Source organism: Hippopotamus amphibius, chromosome 1 (genome assembly GCF_030028045.1).
Source record: "Hippopotamus amphibius kiboko isolate mHipAmp2 chromosome 1, mHipAmp2.hap2, whole genome shotgun sequence".
Classification (NCBI taxonomy): domain Eukaryota; kingdom Metazoa; phylum Chordata; class Mammalia; order Artiodactyla; family Hippopotamidae; genus Hippopotamus; species Hippopotamus amphibius.
In genome coordinates this window covers 185,033,373-185,048,338 of record NC_080186.1, presented here as the reverse complement: position 1 = coordinate 185,048,338, position 14,966 = coordinate 185,033,373, and the positions used below count along the sequence as shown (strand labels likewise).

General features: G+C 38.4%; 1 protein-coding gene and 1 long non-coding RNA gene across 2 annotated transcripts in view; one reads left to right on the top strand and one right to left on the bottom strand.

Annotated features, from left to right (window-relative positions):
- Positions 1-2,539, bottom strand: part of LOC130854614 (uncharacterized) — a 28,729-nt gene extending 26,190 nt beyond the window's left edge. Inside the window, exon 1 of the long non-coding RNA XR_009054072.1 lies at positions 2,407-2,539. This is a non-coding gene — a long non-coding RNA (uncharacterized LOC130854614). The remainder of the gene's footprint in view (positions 1-2,406) is intronic.
- Positions 1-14,966, top strand: part of LOC130854543 (uncharacterized) — a 245,939-nt gene that overhangs the window by 175,768 nt on the left and 55,205 nt on the right. The window lies entirely within an intron of this gene.

Below are 14,966 nucleotides of genomic sequence, written 5' to 3'. Positions count from 1 at the left end.
TTAGTTCTTCTTTTGGCCTCTGGTTCTCTGTCTCTTCTGGTCATTTAGTGTCTTTATGTTACTCCTTGGTCATGTAGGGCATTGAACTACAGACTCATCCCCCTGTTAATCTAGGAAGATGCCTGTATGAATCTTCTTAAACTTCCTTTTCTCCCCTCAAAATTAACCTATCCTGAGTTCTAGTTATATAAGTTTGTTCTTTCTGCTAGGAGATAATTTGATGGTCTTGTCAGCTAGTCTATGGCAACGGATTAAAGACAACATGTTAATTCTTCATCTCCTGAAAACGCTTGCAAATTTTTTTTTCAGTTTTTTAAAATATTTATTTATTTATTTATTTATTTATTGGCTGTGTTGGGTGTTTGTTGCTGCGTGCAGGCTTTCTCTAGTTGTGGTGAGCAGGGGCTACTCTTTGTTGAGGTGTGCGGCCTTCTCATTGCAGTGGCTTCTCTTCTTTCAGAGCATGGGCTCTAGGCACGTGGGTTTCAGTAGTTGTGGCACACGGGCTCAGTAGTTGTGGCTCATGGGCTGTAGAGCACAGGCTCAGTAGTTGTGGTGCATGGGCTTAGTTGCTCTGTGGCATGTGGGATCTTCCTGGCCCAGGGCTCGAACCCGTGTCCCCTGCCTTGGCAGGAGGATTCTTAACCATTGCGCCACTAGGGAAGTCCCCCCACTTTCAGTTTTGATCTCACATCTTTATTTATCTCTTTGTTCAGTGGTTTGGGTTAGCTTTACAGATGGAACTTGATATTCAGAAGTTGGTAAAACCAATTTTCATTGTGAAGGGTAGTCAGGATGTCTCTGGTCTGGTAAGATGAGGAATTATCACTATTGTGGCCAGGGTTAGCCAGAGAGGGACACTTGACTGAGAAGCTTCTTTGATTACTTTTGTCTGGGATAGAAAACAGCTGACTTTGTTTCTTGGATGAGCTAAGATCACCCACCTTGCTTTATTCTGTTTTCTGAAATAATGTTCCTCAGTTCTAACTAACCATTGTGATTTGACTTTCTATTTTTTGACATACACTCTTGTATGAACACTTATTCTAGATTGCTTCCCTGATTCTAGCATTTCAGTTAGCCTTCGATCCTCATTTTCTGCTGATGTTGGAGAGTTGCCTGCAGATGTGGGAGGCAGCTGTGACCCACCACGGGGACAGGGACACTGGCGGCATGGGATTCTGGGAAGTGCTCATTGGCGTGAGACCCCCCAGAGTCTGTCATTAGCCCCGCCAAAAAACACCTGCAAATTTTAAGAGGAATATTTTTATGACTCCCTCAATAATGAGGCAGTGTGGTATAGTAGAAAGTGAAGTCCTGCTTCTGGAATTAAATGGACATTGGATCAAATCCATCTCTCCTTATTTCCTAAGAGGTTATGTAACCTCTCTGAACCTGCCTAACCTACCTTTTCATACCCATAAAAAGGGGATACTACCACTTATCTTTTGTATTTTGGGGGCTATTTAATTGAGAATTATAAGGTGTACCTAGGTTTGTGTCTGATGTATAGTAGTTGTCTTAAAAATTGTAGCTAATATTTCAACAATATTGTAAATCAAATAAGTAACTCCAAGTAATGGTGGTAATTTTTTATTAGTTATCTATTTTATATATATTAGCATATATATGTCAACCCCAGTCTCCCAATGCTGGTAACCTTAATTAGCAAATATTTCTTAGATACTTTGCATCTGAGGAAGGAAAGAAGTACAACTGGTAACTCTTAAATTAGAATCTCCTTCACCTATGCACTATACTAGCTCTTCTCTAGCCTATTCATCTACTAGCAAACTATCCATTCATTTATTTATTAACTCATTTAGTTACTTACTACATGCAAAAGGCTAGGATAGGTACTCTGAAGGATACATAGTCCCATCTTGGCTTATAAGTGAGTGTGGTTTTAAAAAAAAAAAGTCTTTAGGGAGAGAATCAAGATGGCGGAGTAGGAGGACGTGCGCTCACTCCCTCTTGCAAGAGCACTGGAATTACAACTAACTGCTGAACAATCATTGACAGAAAGACACTGGAACTCACCAAAAAAGGACACCGCACATCCAGAGACAAAGGAGAAGCCGCAATGAGACGGTAGGAGGGGCGCAATCGCATTAAAATCAAATCCTATAAATGCTGGGTGGGTGACTCACAAGCTGGGGAACAGTTATACTGAAGAAGTCCTGAGGGTTCTGAGCCCCACGTCAGGCTTCCTAACCTGGGGGTCCAGCAACAGGAGGAGGAATCCCCAGAGAATCAGACTTTGAAAGTCAGCGAGATTTGATTGCAGGACCTCCACAGGACTGGGGAAAACGGAGACTCCACTCTTGGAGGGCACACAAAAAAGTGTGCTCACCAGGACCCAGGGGGAAGGAGCAGTGACCCCATAGGAGACTGAACCAGACCTACCTGCTGGTGTTGGAGGATTGCCTGCAGAGGTGGGGGGCAGCTGTGGATCACCGAGGAGACAGGGGCACTGGCAGCAGGGGTTCTGAGAAGGGCTCATTGGCGTGAGCCCTTCCAGAGTCCACCATTAGCTCCACCAAAGAGCCTGTAAGCTCCAGTGCTGGGTTGCCTCAGGCCAAATGACCAGCAGGATGGGAACACAGCCCCACCCATTGGCAGACAAGCAGATTAAAGTGTCACTGAGCTCCACCCACCAAATCGGATTAAAGTTTTACTGAGCTCCACCCACCCAGCCCAACCCACCATCAGTCCCTCCCATCAGGAAGCACCCACGAGCCTCCTAGACAGCTTCCTCCACAAGAGGGCAGACAGCAGAATCAAGCAGTATCAGCAGTATTTCATCTTGTGGAACTGAAAATCACAGCCACAGAAAGACAGAGAAAATGAAAAGGCAAAAGACTTTGTACCAGATGAAGGGACAAGATAAAACCCCAGAAAAACAACTAAATGAAGAGGAGATAGGCACTCTTCTGGAAAAAGAATTCAGAATAATGATGGTGAAGATGATCCAGGACTTTGAAAAAAGATTGGATGCAAAGATCGAAAAGTTGCAAGAAAAGTTTACCAAAGACCTAGAAGAATTAAAGAACAAACAAACAGAGATATGCAACACAATAAGTGAAATGAAAAACACACTAGAAGGAACCAATAGCAGATTAACTGGGGCAGAAGGACGAATAAGTGACCTGGAAGATGGAATGGTGATAATCACTGATGCAGAAAAGAATAAAGAAAAAAGAATGAAAAGAACTGAAGACAGCCTAAGAGACCTCTGGGACAATGTGAAATGCACCAACATTCGCATTATAGGGGTCCCAGAAGGAGAAGAGAGAGAGAAAGGACCTGAGAAAATACTGGAAGAGATTATAGTTGAAAACTTTCCTAACATGGGAAAGGAAATAGCTACCCAAGTGCAGGAAGCACAGAGAGTCCCAGGCAGGATAAACCCAAGGAGAAACATGCAAAGACATAGAGTAGTCAAATTGACAAAAATGAAAGACAGAGAAAAGTTATTAAAAGCAACAAGGGAAAAATGACAAATAACATACAAGGGAACTCCCATCAGGTTAACAGCTGATTTCTCAGCAGAAACTCTACAAGCCAGAAGGAAGTGGCACGATATATTTAAAGTGATGACCGAGAAGAACCTACAACCAAGAATACTCTACCCAGCAAGGCTCTCATTCAGGTTCGATGGAGAAATCAAAAGCTTTACAGACAAGCAACAGCTAAGAGAATTCAGCATCACCAAACCAGCCTTACAACAAATGCTAAAGGAATTTCTCTAAGCGGGAAACATAAGAGAAGAAAAGGACCTACAGAAACAAAAACAAAACAATTAAGAAAATGGTAATAGGAACATACATATTGGTGAATACCTTGAATGTAAATGGACTAAATGCACCAACCAAAAGACACAGACTGGCTGAATGGATACAAAACCAAGACCCATATATATGCTGTCTCCAAGAGACCCACTTCAGACCTAGGGACACATACAGACTGAAAGTCAGGGGATGGAAAAAAATATTCCATGCAAATGGAAATCAAAAGAAAGCAGGAGTAGCGATACTCATATCAGATAAAATAGACTTTAAAATAAAAAATGTTACAAGAGACAAGAAAGGACACTACATAAGGATTGAGGGATCAATCCAAGAAGAAGAGATAACAATTATAAATATATATGCACCCAATATAGGAGCACCTCAATACGTAAGGCAAATGCTAACAACTATGAAAGAGGAAATCGACAGGAACACAATCATAGTGGGGGACTTTAACACCCCACTTACACCAATGGACAGATCATACAGACAGAAAATTAACAAGGAAACACAAGCTTTAAATGACACAATAAATCACTGGATTTAATAGATATCTATAGGACATTACATCCAAAAACAGCAGATTACATATTCTTCTCAAGTGCACATGGAACATTCTCCAGGATAGATCACATTTTGGGTCATAAATCAAGCCTTGGTAAATTCAAGAAAACTGAAATTGTATCAAACATCTTTTCTGACCACAATGCTATGAGATTAGAAATCAATTACAGGAAAAAAAACTATAAAAAACACAAACACATGGAGGCTAAACAATACGCTAATAACCAACAGATCACTGAAGAAATCAAAGAGGAAATCAAAAAAATATCTAGAGACAAATGACAATGAAAATACAATGATCCAAAACCTATGGGATGCAGCAAAAGCAGTTCTAAGAGGGAAGTTTATAGCAATACAATCCTACCTCAAGAAACAAGAAACATCCCAAATAAACAATCTAACCTTACACCTAAAGAAACTAGAGAAAGAAGAGCAAATAAAACCCAAAGTGAGTAGATGCAGAGAAATCATAAAGATCAGAGCAGAAATAAATGAAATAGAGACAAAGAAAACAATAGCAAAAATCAATAAAACTAAAAGCTGGTTCTTTGAGCAGATAAATAAAATTGATAAACCTCTAGCAAGACTCATCAAGAAAAAGAGGGAGAGGACTCAAATCAACAAAATTAGAAAGGAAACAGGAGAAGTTACAACAGACACCACAGAAATAAAAAGCACCATAAGAGATTACTACAAGCAACTATATGCCAATAAAATGGACAACCTGGATGAAATGGACAGATTCTTAGAAAGGTATAACCTTCCAAGACTGAATCAGGAAGACATAGAAAATATGAATAGACCAATCACAAGTAATGAAATTGAAACTGTTATTAAAAATCTCCCAACAAACAAAAGTCCAGGACCAGATGGATTCACAGGTGAATTCTATCAAACATTTAGAGAAGAGCTAACACCCATCCTTCTCAAACTCTTCCAAAATATTGCAGAGGAAGGAACACTCCCAAACTCATTTTATGAAGCCACCATCACCCTGATACCAAAACCAGACAAAGATACCACAAAAAAAGAAAACTACAGGCCAATATCACTGATGAATGTAGATGCAAAAATCCTCAACAAAATACTAGCCAACAGAATCCAACAACACATTAAAAGGATCACACACCATGATCAAGTGGGGTTTATCCCTGGAATGCAAAGATTCTTCAATATATGCAAATAAATCAATGTGATACACCATATTAACAAAGTGAAGGATAAAAGCCACATGATCATCTCCATAGATGCAGAAAAAGCTTTTGACAAAATTCAACACCCATTTATGATAAAAACTCTCCAGAAGGTGGGCATAGAGGGAACCTACCTCAACATAATAAAGGCCATATATGACAAACCCACAGCAAACATCATTCTCAATGGTGAAACACTGAAAGCATTCCCTCTAAGATCAGGAACAAGACAAGGATGTCCACTCTCACCACTACTATTCAACATAGTTTTGGAAGTTTTAGCCACAGCAATCAGAGAAGAAAAAGAAATAAAAGGAATCCAAATTGGAAAGAAGAAGTAAAACTGTCACTGTTTGCAGATGACATGATACTATACATAGAAAATCCTAAAGATGCCGCCAGAAAACTACTCAAGCTAATCAATGAATTTGGTAAAGTTGCAGGATACAAAATGAACACACAGAAATCTCTTGCATTTCTATACACCAACAATGAAAGATCAGAAAGAGAAATTAAGGAAACAATCCCATTCACCATTGCAACAAAAGGAATAAAATACCTAGGAATAAACCTAACCAAGAAGGTAAAAGACCTGTACTCAGAAAACTATAAGACACTAATAAAAGAAATCAAAGAAGACACAAACAGATGGAGGGACATACCATGTTCTTGGACTGGAAGAATCAACATTGTGAAAATAACTGTATTACCGAAAGCAATTTACAGATTCAATGCAATCCTGATCAAATTACCAATGGCATTTTTCACAGAACTAGAACAAGATATTTTACGATTTGTATGGAAACGCAAAACATCCCGAATAGCCAAAGCAATCTTGAGAAGGAAAGACGGAGTTGGTGGAATCAGGCTTCCTGACTTCAGGCTCTACTACAAGGCTACAGTGATCAAGACAGTATGGTACTGGTACAAAAACAGAAATATAGATCAATGGAACAGGATAGAAAGCCCAGAGATAAACTATGGTCAACTAATCTATGACAAAGGAGGCAAGGATATACGATGTTGAAAAGGCAGCCTCTTCAATAAGTGGTGCTGGGAAAACTGGACAGCTACATGGAAAAGAATGAAATTAGAACACTTCCTAACACCATACACAAAAATAAACTCCAAATGGATTAAAGACCTAAATGTAAGGCCAGACACCATAAAACTCCTGGAGGAAATCATAGGAAGAACACTCTTCGACGTAAATCACAGCAAGATCTTTTTTGATCCACCCCCTAGAATAATGGAAATAAAAACAAAAATAAATAAGTGGGACCTAATGAAACTTCAAAACTTCTGCACAGCAAAGGAAACTATAAGCAAGACCAAAAGACAACCCTCAGAATGGGAAAAAATATTTGCAAATGAATCAACAGACAAAGGAGTAATCTCCAAAATATATAAACAGTTTATCCAGCTCAATATCAAAAAAACAAACAACCCAATCAAAAAATGGGCAGAAGCCCTAAATAGGCATTTCTCCAAAGATGACATACATATGGCCAAGAGGCACATGAAAAGCTGCTCAACATCACTAATTATTAGAGAAATGCAAACCAAAACGACAATGAGGTATCACCTCACACCAGTTAAAATGGGCATCATCAGAAAATCTACAAACAATAAATGCTGGAGAGGGAGTGGAGAAAAAGGAACGCTCTTGCTTTGCTGGTGGGAATGTAAATTGATACAGCCACTATGGAAAACAGTATGGAGGTTCCTTGCAAAACTAAAAATAGAGTTACCATATGACCCAGCAATCCCACTGCTGGGGATATACCCAGTGAACACCACAATTCAAAAAGACACATGCACTCCGATGTTCATTGCAGCACTATTTACAATAGCCAGGACATGGAAGCAACCTAAATGTCCATCAGCAGATGAATGGATAAAGAAGATGTGGTACATACATACAATGGAATATTACCCAGCTGTAAAAAAAAATGAAACTGGGACATTTTTAGAGACACGGGTGGGCCTAGAGCCTGTCATACAGAGTGAAGTGAGTCAGAAAGAGAAAAATATTGTATATTAACACATATATGTGGACTATAGAAAAATGGTACAAATTATCCGGTTTGCAAGGCAGAAAGAGACACAGATGTAGAGAACAAACATATGGACACCAAGTGGGGAAAGCGGGAAGGGCTGGGGGGGGAATAAATTGGAAGATCGGGATACCAAATAGTACACTCTAAATATGTGCAGTTTATTGTAAAAAATAAAAAAATTAATTTTATTTAAAAAAAAAAGTCTTTAGGTATTTTCGATATTGGAAAGACAAGAAAGAATATCTCAATCCTCGCTGAGGTTTGTCCATGAATACTCAGAGTCAAAGAAGCGGGACATATCTATATTCTTTAGGAAAGTTGAGAGAGAGATCATTTTCAGAGATATAGAAATAATAGATTATGAGTCAAGATCTGATGATAAGCATGGTCAGTATATGTACACAATAATATGCATCAGACCAGTAGTCAAGGGCATCAAAAGAACAGGGGGAAAAGCAAGGCTCTAGGTGGGTGAAGTGAGGAGGTTCAACAAGGAAATCCATGTCCACTTGAAATGTGACCAGAGAGACCCTAGCCATTTTGCCAGGGTGGGTTCAGTCACTTATGGGAGCCACACCAGACTGGGTGAAGGAGTCAGAGAGAAGAATACAGTGAACGAAGAGCAGGAGGAAAAGGCTGGAGAGTGTTGCCATAGCAACTTGTACCAATTCATAAGCTAGGAAGAAAATTAAAGTGGCCAAAAAAGTGTAAGGACTGCTCTAGTTTAAATATTGGATACTCTAGCATAAAAATGTGTAATTTCAGAGAAGCTTAGTGTACTAGATTTACACCTTTACAAGGTAGATAGTGCAATGCTTATCACCCAAACTCTCGAGGCATAAAGAGAGGAGATGTCCTTGCCACTTACCAGCTATGTACATTTGGACAAATTATTTAGGGTCCTACAACTTAGTTATGCCACGTATAAAATGAGGTAAAGACTAAAATTTGCTCATGGGATGTTTTGGACACTGAATGAAAGGCTGTGTGCATACGTCTTAGCACAGTGCTTGGCACATAATAGGTAGGCAATGAGTATAAGTTCTTTTGGGTTTGGATTCTACAAGTATTTTTAGAGGTCTCCTCAAGCTTATGTAACCTGACCTGTCCTATGGTTGCGCCTATTTTTATGTCTATACCTGGTCATAAAAATAACTTTTAGACCTTACGACTAAAGCCAAAAAGAAGTCAGGTTGAGCCTGAAGAATAGTAACACACTTATGAGCCATTTAATGTCTTTAGCATCTCATTTTCTCTCTTATTTGCAAATTATTTATGGGGATCTGTGCTTTTGGGAAGAAGTCCAAACATATCTTTGTCTCCCTCAGGCTCCTTGAGGGTCAGTCCAGGGCCCAGAAGGATTTCTGCCGCATAGTAGGTACTCAGTCAGGGTTTTCTGGATGGATGGCATTGGAAATATAGATAATGTTGGGTTGAACTAGCAAATAGGTAGTGTTTCTAGGGAAATGCATAACTGAAAAGTACAAAATAAGGAAAGTAAATAGGTCCTTATTCATCAGTTTACTCAGAGAAACTTACTAAGCAGATACTCAGAACAGTGGGTGCAGGAAGGATTTCTAGAATAAGCAACCAGTGTCACTTACATGCTAAGCAGAGCTGACACTGATAATGATAAGGCAGCATCCTAGAGGTGCTCTTCTCTGGCAGGTGATGCCCTCTGCCAGGTGACACCTCTCTGAAGCATCCAGGACCAAGAAGGGGCTGGGGTGGTAGGAGACCATTTGGGGGATACACATCAGTAGCTATGTAGAGACGCGTTAGAAATAATAATTTTAGAAAGCTGGGTACAGTAATGTACTCTGGCAGAGAACAAGATAGACAAGGTCCCTTCCTCATGGGGCTTTCTTCTTTTGGAAGTTACTCCAGTGGCATCAGAGGGCTTATCTCCTGGGAGAACTTTGTGTTTCTTTTAGAGGGCAAGTTCCTCAGCTTCCCAGCCTGGGGCCTTGATGGTGCCAAACAGCATCATGCCTGGACCCACACTTGGCAAGCATTCTTATCCTTAGCACCTTTTATATTTTTTGGATTTTGTCTTTGATACAATTTAAAATTTACTATAAGTTTCTTTTCATGGAGAAAGCCAGTTATGATAAGTATGTGGGTCCTTCTGAGTTGTTCAGTTCTTAAGGTCTTTTTGGTTGTAAGGACACTCTGCTAACCAACGCCACATAATAAAAACAGCAGCCAATTAATTCCCACACATTGACCCTTTGTGATGTTCCCTGTTAGAACTCTCATTATGGAAAAAAAGATGATTTAAACCCTTATAGAGAAGTGGCAAGTTTTTCATTCAATCTATATTTATAAAAATTTAAAATGCTTCCATGTCAGAGATGAAAATGAATGTTATCTTTTGTTGGTATCTAGAGTGAAAATTCAGGGAGGTATATGGGCAATCAGATGCACAGATGGTTTATCCAGGGTACAATCAAGATAAACTTGGCTAGTTGAAGATAATTGAATTTAAGGAAGTGAAAAATATCGCATTGCTCTAGTCTACAACAAATTCAGTAATTTATATTCTCTTGTAAATGTGCATTATGTGATAACAGTAAATTATTTTGTGCCTTCCTGAGACTTACTAATCGTCAGCCTTAGACATGGAAAAAAAGAAAGAAGTCACAAATAAAGCTGTAGCCCAGACACTTAATCATAAATGCCTATTTAATCCACAAAAGGTGGATTTTATGGTTAGAATTGCAGGCACAATAGCGCAGTGATGGCAGAGCTATCTGTATCCAATTGTGCCTCACATGTTCATCACAAAACTGTCAGATGAATTGTTACTGCTAGATCTGTTATCTGGCATTGACAGGAAAGGCTGAGAGAACACAGCTTGGTATTGAGGTTCTGGGTGTAATTTGTACTAGAAAATGAAAGCTTTGACATGTAGATGGGATACATTTCATGTACTAAGCCATTACAAAAAGATAATTGGGGATTCACACAAAAGTGCTTTCCTACTGTAACCTCAGTTCAAGTATCTCTGTTCTCATTTTGTGGTTTTAGATCATGGAGACTTAGAAGCCACTTGTGCTACAAGTAGGTTTGCTTCACATGGGGAGTGCAAATTTACACTCCAGTCCATTTCCCATGATAGTCTGAACTGCTAAACACGATTATAAAGAAGCAGATCTTATTTCATTTTCTAAGTGCATCAAATAGCTCTCTTTAATACACACTAAATCCTTTAATTAAATGATCATCAATATAAAATTTGAAATTGTTTCAAACACTAATAACAAATCCAAGCCCAGATGTGCAAATTAGCATTTTATTTGTTGTTCTACATTAATTTAGGGAAGAATGCCAGCTCTAGATGCATCTTCTTGCACCATCTTAGTTTCTCACAGGAATTTGTCCTTCACTGTGTGTATGTGAGGGGGTGGGGCTCATGTAAGTATGTAACTATTTTGTTTAATTTGCATTAGTGAGAAAGGCAGGGCAAACAAACATTTTACAGTTAAGAACAGACACTTACAAGCTCAGTTTTTAAGAGCAGTTTTAAGAAATAAACATTTATCTGTTCTTTGTTTTTAAATTATAGGTTCCTCATCATATTATATATTCTCTGAAATTTGAGATTAGTTAGTAGATTTATTTGTATTTGTATTAGCCCAAGTATTTGTCCTAAACAGTATAAGTATTTCCTTATTTGTAGGTGTACTAAATGATTTTTCTATCCCCTCTCTCCTTCTTTCTTCCTTTCTATCCATCCCTCTCCTTCCCTTCCTTTCTTCTTTCTTTTTAAACCAACAGATATTTATTTATTCGGTACTCATTATGTAAGATTCAGTAGTCTGTACTTTATGAATATAAAACTCTAGGATCAGATGAAAATGTAATAACTAATATTTACTTAAGTGTTTATTTGGTTATTGCAGTTATGGAGAATAAAACATGTTTCTGTTAAATCACAGGGCTCATTACCTACAGACAGGGAAGGCTAAATTACGTATTAATTTTCTTAGGCTTCTTTGTACTTCTGTGGCATTGTTCGCATTCCTAAATAGGCACTTTTCATTTTGCAATTCAATTGAGCCTTTTAGTTAAATTATGCTACTGCTTTGCCTAAAACTCTCTAGTGACTGTTTCATTTCAGTAAAAGCTAAAGTTTTCAGAATGGCCTACAAGGCCCTACACATCCTGCCATTTGGCTCTCTGAATTCATTTTTACCACTTTCCCCCAAGGTTATGGAATGTGGCTAAAGTTGTACTTTGAGTAAAATTCATAGACTTTGAATCCCTTTACTATTAACAAGAAAGAATTTAAAAGGTTAATAAGCATTCAGTTCAAAAGACAGCAAAAGCAATCAAGCAATCACATTTTACTGATATTTGATTAGTGGGAATGTTGGTAATTTATATTTTCTTCTTTGTACTTTTGCGTCATTTTTCACATTATATATTAGTTGTAAAATAAGTTAAAAAAAACATTTTGTCAGTGGAGAATGAGACATTTAAGTTAGGAAAATGGGAGCTTTGTCAATAATGGAAAGCAAAGTTAGAGTAAACTAAGCATGGAAAAGGAGAAAATATAATTCAATTTTTATAGTCTGTGCAACTGTTTTGGTCATAATAGGATTGAGGTAATCAGGGAAAAGTTAGGATGCCAGCAAGGCAGTCTCAGGAAGATGTTGACGGCTAGGATAAAGACAAGCCAAGAAAGCAGACAGAAAGATGGCATGTTGAACAAGGAAGGCAGACACACAAATTTTCTCAAGCATAGAAAATTAGATTACAGAGAAGGAACATAGGAAAATATGCCTGGGTGGAGGACCAGCTCAAATCATTTTCAGGAAAAAGTCAAGAGTTCACTTTTGGTGTCATATATTGTGAGTTACACTGTCATAAATGCATTGACAGAACACTTTCTACTCTCTCAGTACTGAATTAGAGTTGTCTTATACATGTGTTTCAATACTCCTCCTATCATTTACCAACTCTAGGACAAAGGGCAAATTATTTAACCTAACTGAACAATAGTTTCCTTATTTTAAAATTGGTGTACAAATATCTGCCTTTCCTATATCATAAAATTGAGGTGAAAATAAAATCTTATCAGTATAGGAAGTACTTTGAAAACCACAATGTGTTATTTTAATATGATTTCATTTATTATTAACAGTGGTATATACTGACACCTGTTAGAACCAGGTTTGAGTCTAATTAACACCTGTCCTCCAAAACCAATAAGAATTTAATAGTAGTAAATGAAATGATGATGAAATGCATTTAATATTTTAAAAACAGGTGATATTTAATTGTGGGGTCCTGGGCTGTCTGGGACTAAGAATAAGGAATCATATTGTTACCCAAACAACTATGAGTATCTTTCCAGGTCCCTCTCCCCATCCCAGTGCCTGACAGATTTGCATTCAATTTTGCATCATCAGGAAACCCTTGAAAAGTACACAGGAGTATTTGCTCAAGATTTTTCATTCAGAAACAAAGTACAAAGGTCATTCTGTTTGTTAATTGAAATTAAATGAGGCTAATCTTTGTAAAATGTAGAGAAGAAATTGAAGGTTATGGGAGGCAGGCCATGAAATATGTAAGTTAATCTTCAGAAAATGAGCAGATACACTGATTTAAAAGGTTAGTGGCCTCTCCTGTGTTGATTACCTATAGAAACATACACTTCTGGACATCAGTTATTTCTGGTGATTATCATTATTATATATGCTGGTGATTATCAAATTTACTCAGACCTCTAGACTCAAGTTCCCAGCTGGTACTGGTACCTGTTGGACAACTTCATTTAGGTGTTTCATTGGTATCTGAAACTTTAACATACCTAAAAAATATTTTTTTTAATCTTCCTTCTGAAATCTGTTCTTTCCCTAGTCTTCCCCCTCTTTATAAATAAGCACCATTCACTCAGTTGTTAAGCCCAAACTTAGTTATAATCCTTGATTCCTCAGTTGTCCTCCACCTGTGGAATGTATTGTGGTCGCTTTGATTTGTCTCCACTACTGTGACTGTAGTCCAAGTTACCAGAATCTTGCACAATGATTTCTACAGTAGCCTCCTACCAATTTCCCTGCCTCCTCTTATGCTGCCCTGTCCTGAAATCTATTCTTTGCTAGCAGCTAAAATGGTCTTTTTGAAAACATGAAAGAAATCATGGTCACTTTTTGTCTTAATAGACAGATGAGTCACTACCGTAGCTTTCTATCACAATTATAATAAAATTAAAACTCCTTACCGTGCACTATAGCAGGGCTGATCCACGATACACCTGTACAGGTTTATGGGTTATTTACACACAGTGCCTGGTCTGATGGCTGGTGCTCTTGCCACATGAGTTGTTACATATTTTGCCTCTTGCTCCTGCTTCTAAGACCCTACATGAGCTAGTAGTTCTCAACTGGAGAGTCTCAAATGTTCCAAAGACAGTTGGTGATATCCAGAGACATTTTTGGTTGTCACAATTGGAGAGTGCTACTGGCATCTATTGGGGAGAGGCCAGAAACACTTCTGACATCCTACAGGACACAGAACAGCCCCCTGTGACACAGAATTATCTGACCCCAGTAATGCCCAAGTCGCAACACCCTGAGATACTTCTTCTTCCTGCCCGACACATCCTTAGCACTCTCTTCCTCACTTGTTATCTCCTGCCTTCTTGCTCTACCTGACAAATTACTACTACCTCAGGGGTTCTCTATCATATCATCTGTGCAATTTTTTTTTCATAGCACTAAAACCATCTGATGTTACCTTTTTTAGTTATTTTTGTTTCATCTCTGTCACTCCCACCTAGAATGTAAACTTCATAAGAAAATAAATATTTTTCTCTCAGCATGGAGAATAGTGCCTTAATATTTTTTGGATATTTGTCTGTCCCCTCTCCATCCCCTCTACTCCCCACCCCCAGCCTCACTTATTTTTCACTACCACCAATTCCTGAGCTCCACTCTGCACGCACTCTGTAAAGGCTTTGGTGAGGTTTAAGGATAAGAAAAGCATGTCTGTTTCACACATCACTGGGTAATAAAAACAGCTGAAAGTGTATTGATTTGTTTTTAGTCCCTGTCAGATTGTCTCTGAATTAAAATGTTTTCTTCAGCATCCCCAGAATCAGCAGTATAAAGCAGCTTCAAAAGGCATGATAGCCAAAGCCATGCCCCAGAACCTTGTACTCAGAGGGTGTTCTAAGAGCTGTTAGCACAGTTTGTTTTGCCTAGGCATCCTCTGCTTAACTTGAGTTATGACTTCCCTGGTGATTAAACAACTTACAATGTTGTTGCAGAGGATCCGATTTCAATTTACCATGATAACTGTATAAATATTGTGATGACTCTTCACTTCATGTGAATGGCCTCCCCATCCTG